This window comes from Carassius auratus, chromosome 13 (assembly GCF_003368295.1).
Source record: "Carassius auratus strain Wakin chromosome 13, ASM336829v1, whole genome shotgun sequence".
NCBI classification, from domain to species: Eukaryota; Metazoa; Chordata; class Actinopteri; order Cypriniformes; family Cyprinidae; genus Carassius; species Carassius auratus.
The window spans coordinates 22165523-22188293 of NC_039255.1; the positions used below are offsets into that span (position 1 = coordinate 22165523).

General features: G+C 38.7%; 1 long non-coding RNA gene across 2 annotated transcripts in view; it reads left to right on the plus strand.

The window, feature by feature from the left end:
* Positions 1–14433, plus strand: part of LOC113113036 (uncharacterized) — a 28441-nt gene extending 14008 nt beyond the window's left edge. The window contains exons 4-6 of one of the 2 annotated variants that reach the window (XR_003293532.1): positions 2941–3032; positions 11619–11708; positions 14005–14433. This is a non-coding gene — a long non-coding RNA (uncharacterized LOC113113036). Of the gene's footprint in view, positions 1–2787; positions 3033–11618; positions 11709–14004 lie in introns of both variants that reach the window. The other variant, XR_003293533.1, reaches the window with a different exon arrangement.
* Positions 14434–22771: the final 8338 nt, after the last annotated feature.

Sequence of the window (22771 nt, forward strand, 5' to 3'; positions counted from 1 at the left end):
TGCTTCTGGAGGAATAGCATTGCTGTGTGATTACACTGCTCCACCGACAACCACTAAGCCCATTACGAGGTGTTGATTGCAGGGCGTTCGACGGCTGCCTTTTGAAGGCTTCCCTTTGTGTTTTTAAAAGTGTATTACTGAGTGAGAGGTGTGTGTGATCCTGGGTGCTCTGTGTGGTTTAGATTGTTTGGTCCAGCACGTCTGGTATAACGGTACTTTTCATAACGAGAGCCTTACTTTTTTTTTTGGGTGTCCTGCACACGCTTGGGCAGCTTCTGCTGTGTGTTTGTGTGTGTGTGTGTATTCAACCGAGGTTTGCAGTTTAATTACAGTGCTTGCTTAGGCATGCATCTCTATTATTATAGCTCATAGTTTGGGAATAGGATTTTGAACAAACCTTTAACATAAATAATAAATCGTTGTTGTGCAACTTATCCCATATTGTTTGTGTTACAAACAAACAGCACTACGAACTTTGTGCTACGGACATGAATTATCCCTCAAACTGTGTGGCTTATTGAGATTTATTTTCTTAATCACAGCTTTGCTGCTGAAAAATAATTTTCCTGTAGCGTTTGCTACAGTTAAAAAGTTTGGGTTCTCCTATGACTTTGTCCGTTTTGCTACCCAAGGTTGCATTCATTTGACCAAAAATGCAGTAATAATGTTAATATGGTGGAATATTTCTTTTCTGTTTCAAATAACTTTTTTATTTTTATGTATATTTTCAAATGTAATTTATTACTGTGATCAAAGCTGAGTTTCCAGCATCAGTAGGGACTTTCACATTACTTTAGTTCCAAAACTAAATGTACAGTACTAAAATTTTGCGTGAACTATTTCCCAGTAGCATTAAAAGGGTTGCATTCGGACCGACAGTGTGTTCTAGGAAGTGATGTAAATCGGTCGACAGCGACGCCATTTGTGCGCAGCGTTCAACAACGTTAACAAAGAAGAACAATGTTAACAACAGGAGGATGGAGGACGCTTTGATCGGAGCTGTGTTTTTCGGGGGTTTAACAATAATGGACATGGAATGTCTACGTATAAGTTATTGAAAGAACAGATTTTTTTCAACATTTGCTACAAGTTCCTGCATTTCAGCATCCATATATTTATCGCTGTTCATCATACTTGCAAAATAAGTGTACACAATGTTTACAGTATGTTACACAGGGTTTTAAATCATGGCAGGTGAGGCCGTTTTCAGACGCGTCTGGCCAATCATTGTCTACTTAGGTTACAGATAGTACCAGTTGTGTTGGTTAGACCCCGCTCCGGAGTAGGGGTTAATTTGGTTCTTGAGAAAGGCAGTCCAGTAATAAGATTTCACCTAGTTCCTGTGGTGCGAAAACACCAAAAAGTTGGTAGTTCCACAATTAGTTCTTGTACTACGCAATGACTCCTGCGGGGCAAAATGGCCTATTGCTCCAGTCTTCAGAGTCATACGATCCTTCAGAAAACATGTTAATATGCTGATTTGCTGCTTAAGAAACATTTCTTATTCTTGTCAAACATTTGTGCCTAATATTGTTTTTGGAAACCATGACTGACAGCAGAGTCTGCCTCTGTATGATTCCTCAAAAACTGTTTCTAAAAACTGAAATTTATCTTCACGACTTTTCCACTGTAGTATAACTTGGCCCTAGTCTGACATTTTCCACATGAATGAGTGTGCAGATTCAATAAATTTTATGGTCTGTGCTTCGAGATCATATTTGGATGTGATTTGATTTTTAGATTGCTTTGAAAACTGTGGGTAATAAAACATCAGAGAAAACAGAGAAAAATGTCTGAGAGACACTGGGAACCACACAAACTTGGATACCAACAGTCTTCGGAATTCCACAACAAGGTCTAATGTGTGTGTGTGTGTGTGTGTGTGTGTGTGTGTGTGTGTGTGTGTGTGTGAAATCCAGTGAGCCCTCCTCTAAACTGTGTATATACAGGTTGATACCTTAGGCCTCCTTGATGTATGGCACAGACCACTAGACCCCCCCCCCCACCTCCAAAACGAATGCTTTACTCTTAAAGAAACAATAGCCCTTTCTTGTATAAATTTTGGGGCTGTCAGTTTAACTTATTAATATAATACGTTTTGGAAAATTAACACTATTAAAATATTTTAACGCAGTTAATGCACCCGTTCTGTGCATATAATGCATTTCATACAGTTGACAAATATGATGCAGGGCAACAACTCACTGTGATGTAATCCAAAGATGCAGTTATGTGCCCCAAAATTTCATTTCATTAATGTTATTTGAACATCTGGGGATCGGTAATCGATTCCGTATAGTTTTTATGATGGAGATCTTCCCTTGTGGACAGTCCTCCGAGAGTTCAGAATAGCTGAAGACTGAAGTCAAGGAACAATGAGCTGTGTATCAACGCAAGATAATGAGAGGGTTTTAGGGAAGAATAAGACACTGAGAGAGATGGGGAGACTCAACACCTGGCATGAGCGCACATTCCTGTGGTATGTCCCGGATGAGGTGGTCTTATGCGATGAGTTCACACCCTTTGGCACGAGGACAAAAGAACAGAGGCCATATTCGGTTCCACACCCTGAGTCATTTTTCCTCAGCAGTCATGCTGTCATTCACTGTCCCCGTCTGAAGGGAATGTCCTGTCTGAAATACAGCGTAAAGGACAGTTCACCTAAAAATGAAACTTCTGTCATCATTTACTCACCCTCATGTCGTTCCAAACCACGTCAAATGTGTGGGAACTTGCCTGTTAATCTTCCATGAAAGTGATCGCTGTGATAACGGTGTCTTTTTGTAGGCCCTGCTGTCCTCTAAGCCCAGATCATGCAGCTGTGGTCTCCTGAAGATGACAGATGACACACACACACACACACAGAGACTTCATTTCTAGGAGAAAAACAGGAGTAGAATCAGGCCTGTTTAATGGGTCTTTGTTTTTCTGCATGTACAGGTCTGAGCATCCTGAGCTCTTTGTATCGAGACACACGTCTGTGGGAGGACATGAGTGCTGCTGTCCTGGGTTTCACTTCTCCTGTGTGGGCCGTGAGTGTATCCTCTTTCTTATTTATAAACCGTGCTTGTGTAAGTTCCTTGGATAACAGAATCGTATGGGTGTGGTGGTTGACTGAAAACATATGTATCTCAAAGTACTGTCATCTACCAGCTGACATAACATACCACTTCCTGTCATTCTTCACTAAATCTGCTCATTAACAACGCCAAATATAAAGTACTGTGACATATTTGGACAATTAAATTGGCACTTTTCAAATGCACAAATGCTTTTTTTTATTAGATGTTGACAATTCATTTTAATGTAACCTATAAAAGACACTATCAAGGTTGTCAGTAAGATTTTTTAAAAGATGCATTCAATTTCAATGGATCTAACTTTTAAATTATTAAAAAAATATTTCAATTAAATTCAGTTCTCACACTGTGGGGAAATGGTAGGAATTATGCAACATTAAAGGTTTAAATCTGATTTCGGTGGATGTGATTTATTAAATGCAGCAGTATGTTTGCTGTATGCATGCAGTATACATCAAAGCACACTGTGCTGAATACAGTATCACTAAATTAAATGCACTTGACTATACTTACCATATTCAGTGTGATGAATGAATACATATGTATTATTAGCTTACGATCTTTTGACTCATTGTTCAATCAGTCCGCCAAAAAAAATAAAAAAAATAATATATATATATATATATATATATATATATATATATTGATTTGATTTGATCATATATATATATATATATATATATATATATATCATAATCTATATGTGTGTGTGTGTGTGTGTGTGTGTTTTCAGATACCACTTGATTTGATCATTTGTATCTAATGTCATGAGATTTAAACATTTGTGTGTTTGCCTTGAAGCATCCAAATGTACTTAAATGTACATGCATTGCTCAGACTAAACACATTTCACTTTTTATTTTGTAAAAGAGGGACTTAAAGTATATAATTCTCTCTCCAGTCTTTCTCGCGCTCATTTGCTCACCTCGCGTACACCACCCTGTCAGGCCATGAACAAAGGGGACAACAAGAGCCGTACATGTGGACACACACACACACACACACACACTCCCAGCTGTGCGGTGGTCCTGGCCGATTGCCCTCGATCGCTCGCTTTGATCACCTCCACATGGGCGACACGGCTCCTACAGGTCAGGACGGCGACAACTCCAGGTCACATTCCTGTGCTCTCCTCCCTCATACCTGTCTGTCTGCCTTTACCTCTTTCATACATCCCTCCTCACTTCATTCTCTTATCAGTTCATTCCTTCTGAGTCCCGCCCCCCAACTCGTTCCTTACTCTCATGATGTCGAAAGATCTGCTTTCATTGCCGGTTTCCCTTGTTAATGCAGCACTCAAGCCAGCAGGCTTTACTATAGAGTACAGTAAGCCTAATCCATCCCAGAATGCAGCAGTCAGGCAGACACAGAGAACACACACACAGATTTCGTGTAGTCTGTGAGGGCTGTTTCTTAAGCTGACATAAGAATGTGATCAAAGTTGAGCCAGTAACACTTAGAACATTAAGTTTGGTGTGTCCAGCATTACTTTAGCCACATAAGATTGTGATTTGAAGGCCTTTTACTGTTCCTGGAACAAAACATCAGACCCTGCAAATCCTGCATGACGTGAGCTGTGTGTCTCTTGAACACCCTGGAGCTGCAAGACCAATTTCTGCATCGTAATTGTCTCGAGGGCCATCATCATGTGTTCTGACTCACTACTCATGTTAAAGAGGTCATATTATTTTAATTACATTTTCCCCCCTGAGGTACGTTTAGGAATTGTCCACCCAAAAATTGAAATTCTTTCCACATTACTCGCCCTCAAGTTGTTCCAAACCTGTATGACTTCCTTTCTTCTGTGAAACATGAAAGAAGGAAGTTAATCTAGTCAAAAAAAAAAAAAAAAACTATATATGTCCAATATAACATGTTAAATATACTGTATAAACACAAACACACACACACACACATACAGTACAGACCAAAAGTTTGGACACACCTTCTCATTCAAAGAGTTTGCTTTATTTTCATGACTATGAAAATTGTAGATTCACACTGAAGGCATCAAAACTATGAATTAACACATGTGGAATTATATACATAACCAAAAAGTGTGAAACAACTGAAAATATGTCATATTCTAGGTTCTTCAAAGTAGCCACATTTTGCTTTGATTACTGCTTTACACACTCTTGGCTTTCTCTTGATGAGCTTCAAGAGGTAGTCACCTGAAATGGTCTTCCAACAGTCTTGAAGGAGTTCCCCGAGAGATGCTTAGTACTTGTTGGCCCTTTTGCCTTCTTTCTGCGGTCCAGCTCACCCCTAAACCATCTCGATTGGGTTCAGGTCCGGTGACTGTGGAGGCCAGGTCATCTGGCGCAGCACCCCATCACTCTCCTTCTTGGTCAAATAGCCCTTGATGCCTTCAGTGTGACTCTACAAGTTTCATAGTCAAGAAAATAAAGAAACCTCTTTGAATGAGAAGGTGTGTCCAAACTTTTGGTCTGTACTGTATATATAAATAATCTGCACGGGGAAATCTGGCTGAAAAAAAAAGTTAATATGTTGTTAATTTAATTTGTTTATCAGTTCATAAGTGTCCATAGCCTTCGGTCCACAGCAGTCCATGTGCATTCAATATTATCAGACTGACTGAGGTCGACTCATGGCTGTTCACAGAAAGCATTTTTATGTTTTTGTCTGCGGTAATTTTTTTAATTGGCTGTCTGTGTGCACAGCATACCGATGGTTTGGTGTAGCCACGAGTGCCATGTTTTTAAGTTTTGAAATAAAGTTGACCTCTTTAATGTTATAATGTCAAAGCTGGAATGATCAATGTGCATGGAGGGAAGGTTTGCTCTGATATCAGTTTCTCCATCCTGTCCACTTTCTATGTGAGGAACTCCTCAAATCTCCCGTTCAGCTCTCATAACACGGATATCCGGGGAAAAGAAAGGAAAAGATGAGCATTCCAAGAACAGGTGTGAGTTTAGTTGTTTTGTGTACCACTCCCAACTACACTGTAAAAAAAATATGCAGCAGAGAACACTTTGAGAAGACTTATAGCAACCAGTTGCATTACTTTTTTTTTTTACTTTAACTCATTTTTTTTTTACTTTAGCTCAACTTAGAGTTTCATAATCTCAGAAGTAATCATAATTTACTTGTGAATCCAAGTTTAGTAAGCTATATATATATTATTCTAAATGACATCAGTGTTAATATCGCATATTATTAATGTAAACCACTCTTATTTTGGAAGACCCTAAACACATTAAACTCTAAACAGTTAAAGGTGACCTTGCTTAACTTGTGTACAAACTCAAAAGGTCATACAGAGTTTGTCTGTATGCACCAAAATAAGTTTATAAAACTCTTAAAAATCTTAAGAAACTTCACCAAAGTGACAACTGTGTACCCTAATAATGAAACGAACTTTTTTTTCACTTAACAGAGCCCATTTTGACGAACAAATACTTGCATGTGCCCTTAAGTCCACATGCTTTAACCAAAAAATTATTTAAGTGCAAGGGATTATGGGTGATCAGTGCTGTTTAATATTTGAAGTTGCTCATACTAATTGGGTAAAAGACGCTTTTGTGTAGAACATGCAACTTATTCTACAATCCGTCAACCTTCATAATAGAGTTTGTCTGACAGAACAGAAGTTGGAAATCTTAGAGTGTACTTATACTATTGTTTATGACTCATTACCAGCGCTGTTCTTCAGTTTATGCCATTGCAAACCCTTTGTACTAATGTCATTTGATATATATGGCACAATGTAAATACAGAGCTTGATTTTATCCGTTGGAAAGTGGCTGTAACATTGCAGAATGGAGCTTGGTGGTTGGAGAGAAAAGGTAGAGAAGTGATAATTGTGCTGTCAACCACAAGTTGATACTTGGTAATACAATATTGAGACTTTTGATGCGAGGATTCCATAAGAATGTTTCGATGGAAGGCTTGCCACAGTTCTCTTGATGTGAGCAGATCTCGAGGCGAGCTCTGTGTGATCCTGCTCGGTCATGGGTTGGTTCACTAGGGGGCACTGAAGTCCTGTGCTTTTTCTCCTTCCAGTCTTCTATTCCAGTCATTAATCTCTGTTGCATGTTGGCCTACAGTGCATGTACACCTTCCAGCCCCTTAAATGTTCTGGATGTTCCTCCTAACTCCCTGATGGCCTTTGTTTGTTTGTGCTCTGCTTCTATCGACCCACCCAAAGACTTACTCTTTTGTTGGCGGTTTCAACTCTTCACTTTTGCTGATAGCCTCAAACCCTTGACAGGCATTGGGGCTGACGCCCGGAGGGTTAACACACTTCAACACGTTTATCTTTTCTGTAGTAGAGGGAATGCTAACAACATCTTGCCCAAGCACGCACAAACGTCGACACAATTCTTCACACCCTCTGCATTGCTGCAGGGTTGACCGTGACCTCTGACCCCTGGCCACCGCAGGACAGGCCGGGTGGGCCCTCCTGCTGTGTAGACTGCTCTGCATCAGCTCCCTAATCTCATCCGAACCAGTGAGGCATGAGCTGTTGCAAGAATGTCCAGATGCATTCTGGGATTGAACACAGAGAGGTCACAGATGGAGTGAGGAATGACTAAACAGGAGTGGCACTGACCTCGTTGAAGAACAATAATGGCTCACTCATGAGATCATGGTTTGTTATGATTAATCGGTGCGCTGATTGGACTTAATTGGAAAATTGAGGGGGCCGTAATGACACAACCCTCTTCAAAGAGTTCATGTGGTTCCAGGTCAGCTGACCGTGGCATTTCACTTCAAGATTACACTGGGATTTTCTAAAGAGACGCTGAATCTTTAGTGGTCGCTGAGATACTGAGAGTAATAAAATTAAGTCTTTACTGTCAGTTCAATATAGAGTTAAAAATGTAATGTGTTTCTTTGAAGTAACTAATTAAAATGTAAATCATGCACCACATTTTTATTCGTGTGTGTGTTCCCTAAAGTAAGAGATCTTTTATTTGTTTATCAAACACACATTTTAGTAGCTGTACTCTTCCAGATTGATTAATGTAAGTGGGATTTGTTTATGTTTCTTGGATCAGTTTGCTATTCAGACATGTTTTACATTAGTTTTCATGTTTTAACTTACTATAAAAAAAAAGAAAAAAGATCTACTTACTATTATAAACTGCTTTTAAATGGACCCTATTAATCAGATCGTAATAGGTCTAGAAGCACAATCAGAATAAAAAGTCACACGTAAACATGTCAATCGGATTGAATTGGCCAGATCTGACTAAAATTTTGGTCCGATTGTAAGGGGTGGTTTATTCCTTTTTGTAATCCGACTGACAGGACATGTAAACACTTGATCGGATTGAAAACCGAAACTGGAAAATACTGCACATGCACAGTGATGTAGAACTAGCGTAATGACGTATGACGCGTGGAACGAGCTGTTCTTCCTGGTGAATAAAGTGTCATAAATGAGTATCCCTTCATTATAAAAATCCCCTTTCAATCAGCGTATGTGAAGTGGAGCAGGACAACATTCCACCAGAGTCCTTGTTTAAGACTCTCATCAGCAGTTTTGGTAGTGGGAAGGGGCACAATTATTATTATTTTTTTTTAATTACAAAAAAGTTAATAAATAAATCGTGTGCATTTTAAAACAATATGCGACAGCAGCGGGAAACTCTGCATATTCATGCAGTATGCGCATAGAGCAAATCCGATCAAAATCTTGTAATATATAAACGCACATATCAACCCGATCCCTTTATTTAGCGTTCATGTAAACACTACGTTCGGATTCGTCAATCTGAATTAATTCATGTTTTTATTTTTTCTCTCTCGCTCTCTCTCTATTTGGATTGGATCAAATGAGTCAAATTACAGTTTGAAAACAAATTATACTCATCTTAGTTAAACACTGAAACAAAACATGACAAAAGTCTTTAAACCAGTTTATACGTTTATAAACAAGACTAACAAAGATGTTAGAATCGGATACCATCTTCTCAACTAGGTCATTTCGTTTAGACACTTCAAGCTCTTGCCTTTGTTGTTTGGCTGTTCTCCTCTGCAAAAATGATGCTTTTGTTCATTTGTGTTTGCTTGGTCTTATCAGAATACAAAGAGCATTTGCTTGTTTGTCAGACGTTTATTGGGTGACCTCAGTCAGAAAAGGAGGTTGTTTCCTGTTTTCATGATCTGAATGTGCTTTACGTTACATAAACAAATTAGCTGAAGAAATACTGTAGTGTGTGTGTGTGTGTGTGTGTGGTCAGCGTTTGTGGTTACAATGGCCCTATGCTTCACACACATGCGCATTACACATGATATGCTAACTTATATCACTTTACATTCATTTGTGAATGTAAGTTATGACAAATGGGAGTGGTTAAAGACGGTTTGAGCTCGACATTTATGGACATCTTGGAAGTGTTTTTTCAGGAAGACACTAATCCATACTGACGGTATGCAGGGTTGTGTTGAGCTTAACTGTAACCACATCTGTCCACGCCAGAGCTCATTTGTGTATGTGTGTGTTGCTAGCATGCAGCATGTGGCCGGACTGCAGATGAGGCTGACCCTCCTTGTTACCATGACAGCACCCTGGCCTAAGTTCAGACCAGACTGTGTGCATTAGCGGTTGAAACAGGATGTGGTGTGTTTGTGTGCGTTTTTCATAGCTGGAGTCACAACATGTGTGTTTGAAAACTTGGCTCTTGAGCTAAAGTGAGCCCTGTATGGGCTGTTTCAGTCAGACATGAAAAAGGTTTTATTGGAAGGCCTATCCTAAAGACGGAGGCTTAGCTAAATAAAGATACGTTTATGCGTGTGTGACACACGCATACACTTTCACTGTCTGACTTGCCCTCACTTAACACATACGCATTTGTCTTGAGCGAGGTTCCCAGGGTTTATTCCAGCCTGCTTTCTAAGGAATAAACAAACAGGGCCGGTGAGCCATGTGTCCCTGCAGCGCTCCATCAGAGGCTGAGCTAATGAGAGCTTTATAGAGCTGTAAAGAGCACAGACTTTAGGAAGTGGTTAACAAACCAGACCTTTTAAAGGTCTCAGTCTCTCCTTGTGTCACTTAGGCTTTGTTCCAAAATCTAGTGAGCTGCCTACGTAGGCAGCAACGCTCCTGACACAAAGGGGTTCCAAAAGGAAATGCCTTCTTTTGGCAGAATGGCATGCATCTATGGCAGAGGACACATTACTTTAATGCGACATGATAATTACAAATATTTTTCAATGTAATATTGCAATGTTTACCCTGAAAATCCTGACATATGCAGTAGGTCAGAAAAATCAGACTTTTTTTTTTTTTTTTTGAGTATTAAATATGTTTGTTTTTGTTGTGTATCATATTTGATGCATCAGGTTTTTATTGCTCATATAGTTTGATATAGTGAGAATCTGGAGCTCATATTCAAAGGAAAAAGCACCTCAGTTTTAGCTGAACAAAAATAACTCATTTGGTGCAGCTGCTGATATTTATATCGCATGTGATGTAAATCAGTGAGTTCTTTATAACTGCATAGCAGACTACTTGCATTAAATCTATAGAACGCGATATCTCCCAGTAATATGTCTTGGTAGGATGATGTTTAAAAGATATTCAGATATTTTTGTATTTCTTTATTGTTAAACGTTGGTGCAATGTCTGCAGCTCCGCATGGAGGACATACAGATGGACAGATCAATCAAATAATTTCCAACTAATCCTAAACTTCACTGAATTATGAAAAACGTTGTCATCTTTTTCCGGCTCATATTTTCTTCATCGGTGCATTGCATTATTCTTGATAACATTTTATAACACACCTCCGCATGGCATGACATCTTTATCTTATTTCAGTCTGCTGTTACTATAGTAGCGAACACAACATTGATTGAAAGATAAACTGCACGTCCTTATTTCACTGTTGTTGTTTATATGGTGCTTAAGCAGACAATTTGCTTCTTACATTCAGTTTAACGGCATTAACAGCAAGTCCAAGAGGACAAGCTTTCGACTGAACTGCACGCATGCATTTTAAACATTTTTCACATATAAAATCACTATAAAGACATGAATAAAAACACTAATAAATCATACACTTGGTGATCTGGTAACCGTGTGTGCACTGGGAATCATATTTTCTCAAATATAGAACAGCTGACACTCATTTTACTTAAAATACACGGTGAATATGAGGTGACAGTCAATTGTATATAGCGCAGTGTGGTTAAAAAAAAAAAAAAAAACACACACCCAGGCTAGTCTAACAGCTGGATTTGGTGAAGTTTGCAAAGTTTGTCAGATCAGATATTCAAAATAATAATAATTTAAATGTGTATTTGCTGGAGGCAGACAGTACTGTATATGAAACACATAGTATAGCCGTTGCCCTTCAGTTATTTGACAGAGCTGTTAAACAGAATAAACTAGGAATGAGCACTCTTGTCTGCAAAATACTGTTCAAAATAAAAGTCTCGCTTATTAAATCAAATGGAAAAACTTGTTCCCAGTTGATTAAAGTCATTGATTTGTCATTTCTCATCTGATCTCGTCTGCAATCCAGGACATACTGTAAACTTAATTACTCTCCCTTCTCTAAACAGGATGACTGAGTGAGAGTTTTTCACTCGTTTTCCTGCCCTCTGTCCCTTCCTCCTCCGTAAGCTGCAGGAAGTTGCAGCCTCTGTGAACAGGTGAGAATTTCTCAACAAAAGGCCCCCTATAACATTACAGGACGCCGCAATGTGTGTGCGATTTGCGTCGGATGTTGTTAAAGATCCTAGCGTTCGCTAAACGGACCCAGTTCTTCTTCTCACCCTTCTTTAATTTCTCTGAGGCCCTTTCTTAAGATCATTTAAGTGCCCCATCAAGCCTCTTTAGACCTATTAAGCCTTTCGGCCAAACTGATGGACAGATTCCAAGCTGAGATTCCTCAGATAAGTAAACCAGGAGTGGGACTTCAGCCATGTTGGATCCAGACCGCGCTCTTCAGCGACTGTGAGAACATGCTCGTCTCTGATCTCCCTCATTTCATTTCTCCACAGACTGATGCGCTGCTCTTCCAAATAGCACTTACAGTGTGCAAGAGGCCTTCGAGCCAATATCATCTTAATATGTATCCAATTATTTTAATGCATTTTCAGTCTGGCGTTCTCTGCTTTTAGCTAAGAGTGGTCTCTTTCTCACGGCCTAGTCTTTGCGACCCGCTTGCCAAGCTTGTATTTATACCTCATATAAATTATTTCACATATAAGTAACAGTAGAGAGAAGTGCGAAGGGGTTTAAAAGTCATCAGCTTCCTTGCACCACCCACCAAATAGAAAAGGAGCATCATGGGATGTCTGGGGGGGAGGGGGGTGGAGTCGCCGTTTGAAATGACATTTTTTTCCTATTGAAGTTCAATCCACCATGTTTCTTTTATCTGGAAAGCAAGCTGTAAAAAGCATGTGGGAACTCTGGAATACGGTTCATCGCCCTCCTCGCAATTTGTAAACTGGTTTGCGATATGAAGATTTCACGAGCACGGATGAAATCGTGATGAACGATTTGCTTCAGCTTGAGGGATTTATAACAATTTAAAACGTTTAACATGGGAAATGATTGCCGAGAGGTTTCGTTTGGACATGCACCAGAGATGAAATGAGATGAAAAGACCAGGGCCAAGACTCCACTCGCTTCGCTAATCTCACATTCTCTTCCAGTCTTATCACCTCTTGACCGTTGCTGAACTTGTTTGCCCATTTTAATGTCTTTTTCCATTCCTCTGATTTTTTTCATAATTCTTTGGTTCGTTCTCGCACTCCCCTTCCAGATTTTTCTTGAACGCGCATGAGCATTAACACTTCAATCCCCCTGGGCTTGGAGATGATCTCAAGTTCTTGGCTGTCCCACACTGTGCCTGACTGAAATCAGACTCTAAATGCATTACCCGGGCTCTGATAAGCAAAATAGCATTTCCTGCACTCTTGCCCGGGGTCTACGGGCTCCTGGGACCCCTTGGTGGTGGGGAGTTGGGCCATGTTTGATGTAATAATGACAAGCGTATCAACAGCTGGCAGCTGTGCCATGGAAAGCTCACGGCCTGTAGAGAACAGAACAGATTTTGGCCCTTTCAGAGTAATAGAAAGATATGAGTAATTTACATTTGTGTTTTTTTCATGCGCTTGTTCTGGCTTTAAGTCTTGAGTTTCTACTGGACTGTGAAAGAAACTTGCAGAAATGTAGTAAAAGAGAAAGGAGGTGAAGGGCCATTGGGTTAGTAATGGTGACAATGTGAATGTACTCCTTGTCATTGAAACTGTTAGTAGCTATATGTGTTTGGATTGGCTGGTCACTAATTCTGAAAGCCTCAGTTATAATATACAGGCAAGATACATTATGTTAGCAAGTGCAGTTTAGCAATTCGAGAATATGTGAAGTCACAAATAGTGTATGTAGGCTAGTTCACATTAGTAAGTGGAGGAAGCTGTGCTAGTAAAATAAGAGAAGTTATAGTTGCATATGAATACGTTAGTTAATTTTGTTATATGTTAGTAAGTACAGGAAATTGTTTTAGAGAAGTTATGAAAACACATCTAGGCTAGTTCAGTTAGTTACATTAGTATTTAGAGGAAGTTATGTTAGCTAACTGCATTATACAGGTTAAATAAGTTAGTTAAATACGTCATGAAGTCACATACAGCCAAGTTAGCTTAGTAAGTGAAGGAAGCTATGCTAGTTTAGTAATTAGAGAAGTTACAAACTCACATGTATGAACGATAAGCTAGATCAGTTCAGTTAGTTTCTTGCATTAGTAAGTGGAAGACGTTGAAAACATTGTTATTTGTGTTAGCTATGCTAGTAACTTAAGTTGTGTTAATTTAGTAGTTCACATTAGTTACATTATTAGATAAGTTACGGAAATTAACTTGTTTTTAGTTACATAAGTCATGTATTTTAGGAAAGTAAATGGAAGTCAATGCAATGTATTTCCCTTTCTCTCTCTTTCAGTGATTCAGTGTGTTCTTGTTGTTGTTGGTTTTGGGTCGTCTCTACCCGTCTCCTATGGATGGTTCATCATCTTCTCTGGGATTAGCTCCTTTAATGCCCTTAATCACCAGGTAGGTGTAGACATGTAGATTACCTTAGTGCAGTGCTGACCAAAAGATGAGCTGCACTGAATGTGTTATCTTTGGATTTGATTCATCTGAGTATTTCTTAGCCCTGTAGTCTCACAGGCCACTCGCTTTGCATGTCTCTCTATCCGTTAACTCAGCCAGTCCATTCCTGCAATAGACTTTTTTTCCACAGCCTCCACATTTTTTCTTCTCTAACACTTTGTAATGCTTGAGACGTGCAGCTACTGTTGCTGTTCCCGTTCACACACTTTTTTTTCATTGTTTAGATTTAGAGTAGGAAAAATATTTTTGGAACACGTTCTACAAGCACCTGTAGAGGCATCCAAACATAGACTTGTCTTTTACACACACACACACACACACACAGTGAGTGATAGGTCACGGTTGTGATCCCAGAGCCAGGAGTAATCCTTTCTCCTCCCATGTGTGTGTCTCAGAACACTGTGTTCCTCCAGCTGGGGGGCAATAGATCTGTTCAGATGAAAGAAACAATAGCAGGATGGTGTTTGTCTTGGATCAGAATAAGGGTGGAGAAGTCTTGCTCCCATTGCTGCTTCTGATAACACCGCTCCTGACTTTGCATGCTGCACACATGACTGACAGCATTTAAAAACTCAATACATTGAGTGGAATACATTCTGCAATTTCATCAGTTTTCAGGTAAAGCTTTAAAATTACATATAGGCTCTGTTGCTAAATCTTGTGTGCTGTCATTATAGGCACATTCCCAAAGATAAATTCAAACATAAAAAGTAGGCCCACACAATCTAATAATGTCAAAAAAAAAAAAAAAAAAAAAAAATTCCAAGATAAAAAGCCACTGCTTTACTGAAAGGCAAAAAAGTGCAAAAGTCTGCCTCTTCAGGCCTCTTTTTTGCATTTATGACTGTATGGATGTTTTTTTTTTGTTTGTTTTTTTTCAGTTTACACGCCTAGGGTTGGGAATCATTAGAAATGTTCTGGTTCTACCTAACGGTTCTGGTTCCGATTCCATCGTTAAATAATTATAAAAAAATTGTGGTAATGCATAAAATGCATAATACTCAACTTCTCAATGCTCAATACTGTTTATTACTTACTCTCAACTTAATTTAAAGGTTTGTAATGTCAAAATTCAACATAGTATACAGATCTTCGCGACGTGTCTGCGGAGTGTGCATCATTGAAATCATTGTGCTCGGTAATTAAAGAGGCAGGGCGGTGTTTCTGTTATTTGGGTTGTGACATCCTTTACGGGAAACACCAAATCGTCAGAACACCGGCGCAAGGCTGCTCACAATGCTTGGTCACATGTCGCACCAGAACCGTTTTCAGAACGGAAACGTAGAAATTGCTTACGGCCCCCAAGTTCTTTTCTAAATAAGAACCGGTTCTCGGTTCCCATCCTATATATGCCTCATGTCCAAGATGGCCGACGAGTCAAAAAGATTGTAATTTAAAAATAGTTAAAATTCCTTCGATAACAAAATGAAATAAAAATGTTTGTACCTAATTTGTGTATTATGAAAATTTGAGTAATTTTGTTTTTAACATAAGTTGTTTTTAACTAATGCGATAATCTCTTATGTGAGTCAAGTCCCATTAGTTAATGCCTACAGAAGATAGTGGTCCAGTTAGAAAACCTTTATAAGGCTCTACCTAAGTAGACAGTAGATGGCAAGGCTACTGTATAACGAAGGATTTATTTTTTCTTTATTTCTATTTTTTTTGTAATGCATGACCTTCTATGGAGACAAACTCTGAGCACATTAACTTCTGGTCACCCATGTTTAGAAATCAACAGCTGTTTAATATTCAGCAGCGTGGTGGAGTTGTTGTTACTCTAATTCACATGCAAATGTTTGCCGTATCACAACACAGGTTTATTTCAGTACTTCCTGTCAAAGCTGTTGACAACCAAGTGTGAATTCATGATATATCTTCACCCTCAGCTGTTTAGATCGATGTGATAGCAAAGTTGTTGCAAGTTTAGTCTTGATATGAACTGTTTATGATTAAGAACATCTAATAGAAGAGAACTTCTGTTGAAACTGATGGCCTGAGAGTGACCCACTTTAGACCAAAGCTGTGAGCTCAGCACGTTAGATAATAGTCACATGAGTATTGAGTACAGGTGTGTAAATGTGCACAACTGTTGCTGGCTTTCGCTTTGGTGACCAAAGCCTTGGACTATCACCAGTTTCCCCTCTGTTAAATTATTTTCACTAATGTTTATGCCAGGAATGTTCTTTCCGCCTGTTCTCATGCTCTGAGGAAGGTGTTCAGGCTTCTGCAAAAGCATTTGTTTGTACTTTGAATGCAGGGTTTGATATGTATTTTTAGTCCTCCATTTTTGTGGGCATTTGAACTAGTGAGAAAGTATGTGTGTTAGTTTAATCTTGTTTGGTTTTTGTGGCTTATGTATGAATTGAGATGATGTGGCCTGTGGCCCTGCAGTGGAAATATTAGTGCTATTATGTTTGGTTTAATGAATATTACGAATGAAATGTAAAAAGTAGTGGGGTAATAAATGTGATGGGACTTGGATGGATATTGCAGAGCTGGTGCAAACACAACCAGACCGCTATGATCAGATGATTTCTTAAAGGGATAGTTCACCCAAAAATGAAAATGTGATGTTTATCTGCTTACCCACAGGGCATCAAAGATGTAGGTGACGTTGTTTCTTCAGAAGAATACAAAATTAGATTTTTATCTTTAGCCGTTGCAGTCTCTCAGCTGTACAATGCATGGCAATGGTAACAGAAACTATGATAGTTAAAAAAAACATGCACAGACAAATCCAAATTAAACCCTGCGTCTTGTGGCGATACATTGACGTACAAAGACATAAAAAGATTGGTCTGTGCAAGAAACTGAATAGTATTAATAGTTTTTTTTTACCTCAGATTCACACAATGTCCGAGCTGTTCACCGCAGCAAGCGAGTGAGGCATTCTTCTTCTGCTTTATGGTGGATCGCAGACTTATAAGTGCATTACTGCCACCAATCTCTCAAATAGACCATTAACACTCTATCTACAATCTCAATTAGGAGTGTTAATGGTCCATTTGAGAGCTGGGTGGTAATGCACTTACAAGTCTGCGATCTGCCAGAAAATTAATCTTTAACTCAGATACATACACCTTTTCAGTTCTTCTCCTCCATTGTTCTTAATTTTGATGTTTACTCTGCATTTAGGCTATGCATAAGGTTCACAACCTCATTAAAACACTATTTGAACTCCATAACCTTAGACCGATTGCTTATTTCATATATCCTCAAACCAGCACGTCCCAAAGAGCATTCTGGGTTGAGTGAGCAGAGTGAAATTTTCCGAAAGGATTGCTCAGGAGCAAATATTCCAGCTCCGCTCACATGCCCCGACATAAAAGGGACTGGTAAGTTTAACAATTCTTAAAAATCATGTTTTAAAACATATTTGCATGTGTTGCTGGAAATGTATTTTTTGCATTCGCACTGGTCTCATGTAGTTTAAAAAAAAAGGAATGGTGTTTTCAACAAAAAATGTTGAACGTTTTGGTAACAATATGGTTCACTTGGAGCCTCATCCGAGGTGGTACTAAAAAAAAAAAGTACCAGGTACCAGATACTGTACCCAGTGGAAAACCCCCCAAAGGTGAACCATACTCAGCCGTACCATGCAATGGAAAAGTGCCAGTATGACACCCTGATATATATAGCTTTAACATTATTAAACACATTTAATCACATTTTGAAAGCCCTGGATCATTGTTTGGGTGTCAGGGCCTGTATAGTATGATAAGTGTGTTATGAGCTCGTGTGTGTGCTACAGACATCAGGAGTGGAGCAGAGGTGTGGAGGGGCTGGAGAAAGCACCAGTTCAAGGCCTCGTGTCTGGAACACAGATAACACAGAACAGAGACTCTCATGCACTCTGAAGGGTCAATGCCACCATAAAAAAACAGACTCAAACCACTTGGTCAGATAGTAGAGAATGCCTCAACCCTGCTCAAACAAACACAAGTCTACCTGATCACGCACCTCTTCAGTTTAACCATGTCCTATTAGGGATGGATTTACCTAATAGTCAAGGAATGACTGAAGAGTAAATAGATCAATAGAAGGATCCAAGTCAGCAGAGTTCAGCCTTTTTCTGTACAGGGACGCAAGGGTTAAGAGACTGGAGGATTTGGGGTCTGCCTGGTTCTTGTCAGTGGAGGTATGCAGGCCCATTCACCCAAATGAAGCCCACATGTAGAAGATGTTAAATATAGCTTGGTTTTGGCTTCCACAGCCCCCTCCTCTCCCCTAGGCGTGTATTTGTGTGTGTCTGGGTGTCCGGTGTTGATCAGGCCCCTCTTTACAACAACACAAGTTCTCAGCAAAACACTCGAGGAATCTTTGTAGTTAATTATTGTGCTGGTTGACATACGAGACAACCCATGATTAGTTAGCGGAGTAGTCTGTGATTCTGTTCCACGGTCGATGTTTAAATTTTCTTTCAGAGTTGTTTTCATTAGATTAGGCCCTTGGTGTTGTCGGAGGTGTGTTAAATCCTACAGATCTGATTTATTTTTCTGGTCACACTGTGAATTTGTTTTGTGTGCCTAAGCCTCGAAGACGTCGTCGTCTTGTCAGAGTAGATCTGTAAAGCTCCGCTCTGTGAAATATTGGAGAAATAAGGTTTTGTTAGGCTTTACTTTAACAAGCTCTTTTGTTATCCAGACTGTAACATGTAACATGAGTGCATTTGAATTCGGCTGAATCTTGCATTTGTGAAAGTTCATTTATTAACGTAAGCACATGCTAAGCAAACATGAGTTTAAACTAAGAGCCGTGACACAAACCCCTGCTGCTAAAATCAGGTCATGACATATTTAGGTGGTCAACCTGGTTTTTTTAACATGATAGGGATTTTTATTTTTTTTTATTGGAAGAAAAAAAAAATTCTCATCTCTTGGAAAAATCTGGCTAAAATTAATTTTTGCCCCTTGGCCTTAGGATAATGTTATCTGAAAAGTGGTGCTATTTTAAGATTATTGATATACTCTTATTAATATTTTATTTACATTTTTATAAATTTGTATGTGCTTTTTTACTTATTTTTGTAGTGTGTATATATATATATATATATATATATATATATATATATATATATATATATATATATATACACATACATATATACATACATATATATATATATATATATATATATATATATATATATATATATATATATATATATATATATATACACACACAAGAACAAGAACCACAAGAACAAGAACCAACCAATCAGCTTCATCCTTTCCCGTAACAACGTTGAGAGCTCAGCCAAGATGAAGGAACAGCTGATCATAGTTGTATATGGATTGCAATTTTGAAATAAATTCAGTAGCAGAGCTACTGCAAGCGATTTTTAGAGCTGCAAATCCATTTATCCTTCGCTGAAATTTCCGCGTCTCATGGAGAGAGCACGTCATTGTTGCTTAGCAAAGACAGACGCCTCATGAGCGCTTCTGCCCGAGCGCTTTGGAAAGGAGGAGAAAGACGCGCTTAGCGTTTTCCATGCGTTTTTAGGAGCGATATGTGAACGGCCCCTAAGGCGCTCGCTCACTCAGCACGCGCTGAAGGCTCGTTGCAAAATGTCTAATGCATTTAACAGACCAGAAATATAAGATCCTAAAATAACCAACAGGTCTGGTGTTTGGGTTGGATTCCCTGTAAGCTATAGTTTCTAAATGCTGCAGGGATAGTTTGCTGCGTGCATGTTTCTCCTTTTTTTCGTCTTTTCCCAGATAGTACTGACGCATATATCCCAGATATTCCCGCTGTTTTTTTTTTTGTTTTTTTTTTGTAATCCCGCTGGTGTACCCTGTCATGTTGCAGATGCGACATACCGTTGTTTTTTTATCCACCACTCTCTTGCCATCACCATTATAGCTTAAAGGGAATCCAAAGTGCACCCAAACACCAGACCTGTTGGTTATTGGAGGATCTTCTCATTTCTAGTCTGTTAAACGCATTGGCTATTTTGCAACGAGCCTTCAGCGCGTACTGAGTGAGCGAGCGCCTGCTGAGTAGCCTAACATAAACATATAAGATGGTGTTTTTTTCTTCTTCGGGAGTGTCAGGGGCGTTGCCTGTTACGTTGTTTGGGTTATTGGGCTACCTTGTTGAACGCATATCATTATATTTCTTTCTCTCTCTTTTTTTTTTTTTTTCAAATATAATTAATTACTCCAACGAACCGTTCGGTATACATAATGCGTACCGCGTACCGAACCGAAAGCGTCGTACCGAACGGTTCAATACGAATACGCGTATCGTTACACCCCTAATATATATATATATATATATACACACACACATTTTTTTAGCTTTAATTAAATTGTATTCCACCTGAAACTTTAATTAAATTTATTTTTATCTTTAAATTGATTTGTGCATTGCATATAATGAAAACTGATCAATGATCAATATTGAAAAAGACAAGTGTTACTAGCTAGCATGATGGTAGGTGTGCTCCAATTTATCGGCTACCGACCACAATTAGCCGATAATCATTTTTGTATGATTGATCGGCGGTCTCTAAAAAGGCCGATCTCATAAAACCGATCTCAAGCTGATGACGTGCCTTCGTGAGAGGTTTGTTTAAAATGCACCGGCACCGTCTCAGTCTCTGTTCGGCGCGGGTGAAATAATTATATTGCTTTAGGTGAAGTACAATTCACATTCCTTCATTAAATAACTGATAAAGTAATTTGAAAAAAACTCTGTGAGACATAATTTCACAAACCGCGAGAGTAAAACACTGCATGCTCTCGTTCAGTCTCAAAATGCTAACGGCTTCAAATCACATGGCGTCTGTGGACACAGGAGTTGTCACTTGCACTATGGAGGCAGTGTTGCATCGTAACTAAAGTTTATACATTTATTTATTTTTTCTTTTTAATCCTTGCCAGTGTTTAAACCATTCCATGATCACACACTCTCCCGAAGACTGTGCGCTCATGCACATTTGAAGCGCAAAACATAATAATGCCAGGTTCACGTTACTCTGTTTGCAGTGCGTATGTAGTGCGTACTTTTTCCATGCTCATGTTAATGGATTAAAGCGTTAACACTGCACTCACGGTTGTGGTCTGGCAGTGCGTTTAGGAGTGGTGCGTCTGCAACAGTGCAGAGATAGTTTCCGCACCGACACAAAAATTTAGTAATTAAACCATACATTTGTATAAGTCTACTGTGTTTCACAGCCAATACACACACTATGATTTTTGGCTATGTTTAAAGGGAAAGATTACTTTTAAATAAACAAGTAAATAATTTTACAATTCTTTATGAACCACAGGATTGCTTGTAATAAAGATTTAAATGCAAAAGAAAAGGCAGTAGAGCTAACTGTTTCTGTCAGTGGTAAGTTTTCATTTAGAATGGTTGTGATAACGTTAGAAAATAAGTTTAAATGTTTTGCTTTAGCAACTTAATATATAAATCTAAAAGTCAATGCAAAAGTAAAAAGCATTGAATAATTGATGAGATTGTATTGCTATACTGTGTAATAAAAAATAATCACAATGTTGAAAAAGCATTTTAAGTAACAATGTTTGGATTTAAATAATACAATAATGGATAAATGTTTTGTGGTAAATAGCCATGGATCAGGAGCAGTCACCTAAGAGAGGAATTCATTTTCAAAAATGAAATTCAGGCCCTGAATAAATGTCTAAAAATATTAACTGGATGATCACTATAAATAATTCTACATGATAAAAAGAAGGCTTTAAAAAGTTTGGAACCTGTGATCGGATTGGCATATACTGCTTTCTGTGATCGGCCTCAAGAATCCTGATCAGAGCACCCCTACATGATGGTAATCTTAATACCATGCTGTAGCTGGCATGTCTGGTCTTGAGGAAATGCCAAACAAGGGTTGGGGTCTCCATCAGTGTTGAGGCCTTGCTTAAGTGTGTCAAATACCCTTGACCAAAAGTCTGTCAGCCACAGGCACGTCCAGAACATATGCAAGTGGTTTAAGGGTCATGGATTTGTTGGCTGTATGGCTTACAGTTTATGGTAGAATCAACCTACAAATGGCATAATTATTTTTGTTTAGCATAAGATTCACTGGAAATGAATCCCTGTTTATAAAGCCAACACTTTCCACACTAGAACTGAAGTTGGTAATGGCCCTCAGCTTCAGATTTTTATTTTATTTTTTATTCAAATTAGATCAGTCTGCATTATGTTATGAGCAGTCTCCAAAAAAAAATAAAAATAATAATAATAATAATAATATATATATATACAGTTTTGTTCAAAATAATAGCAGTACAATGTGACTAACCAGAATAATCAAGGTTTTTAGTATATTTTTTATTGCTACGTGGCAAACAAGTTACCAGTTGGTTCAGTAGATTGTCAGAAAACAAACAAGACCCAGCATTCATGATATGCACGCTCTTAAGGCTGTGCAATTGGGCAATTAGTTGAAAGGGGTGTGTTCAAAAAAATAGCAGTGTCTACCTTTGACTGTACAAACTCAAAACTATTTTGTACAAACATTTTTTTTCTGGGATTTAGCAATCCTGTGAATCACTAAACTAATATTTAGTTGTATGACCACAGTTTTTTAAAACTGCTTGACATCTGTGTGGCATGGAGTCAAC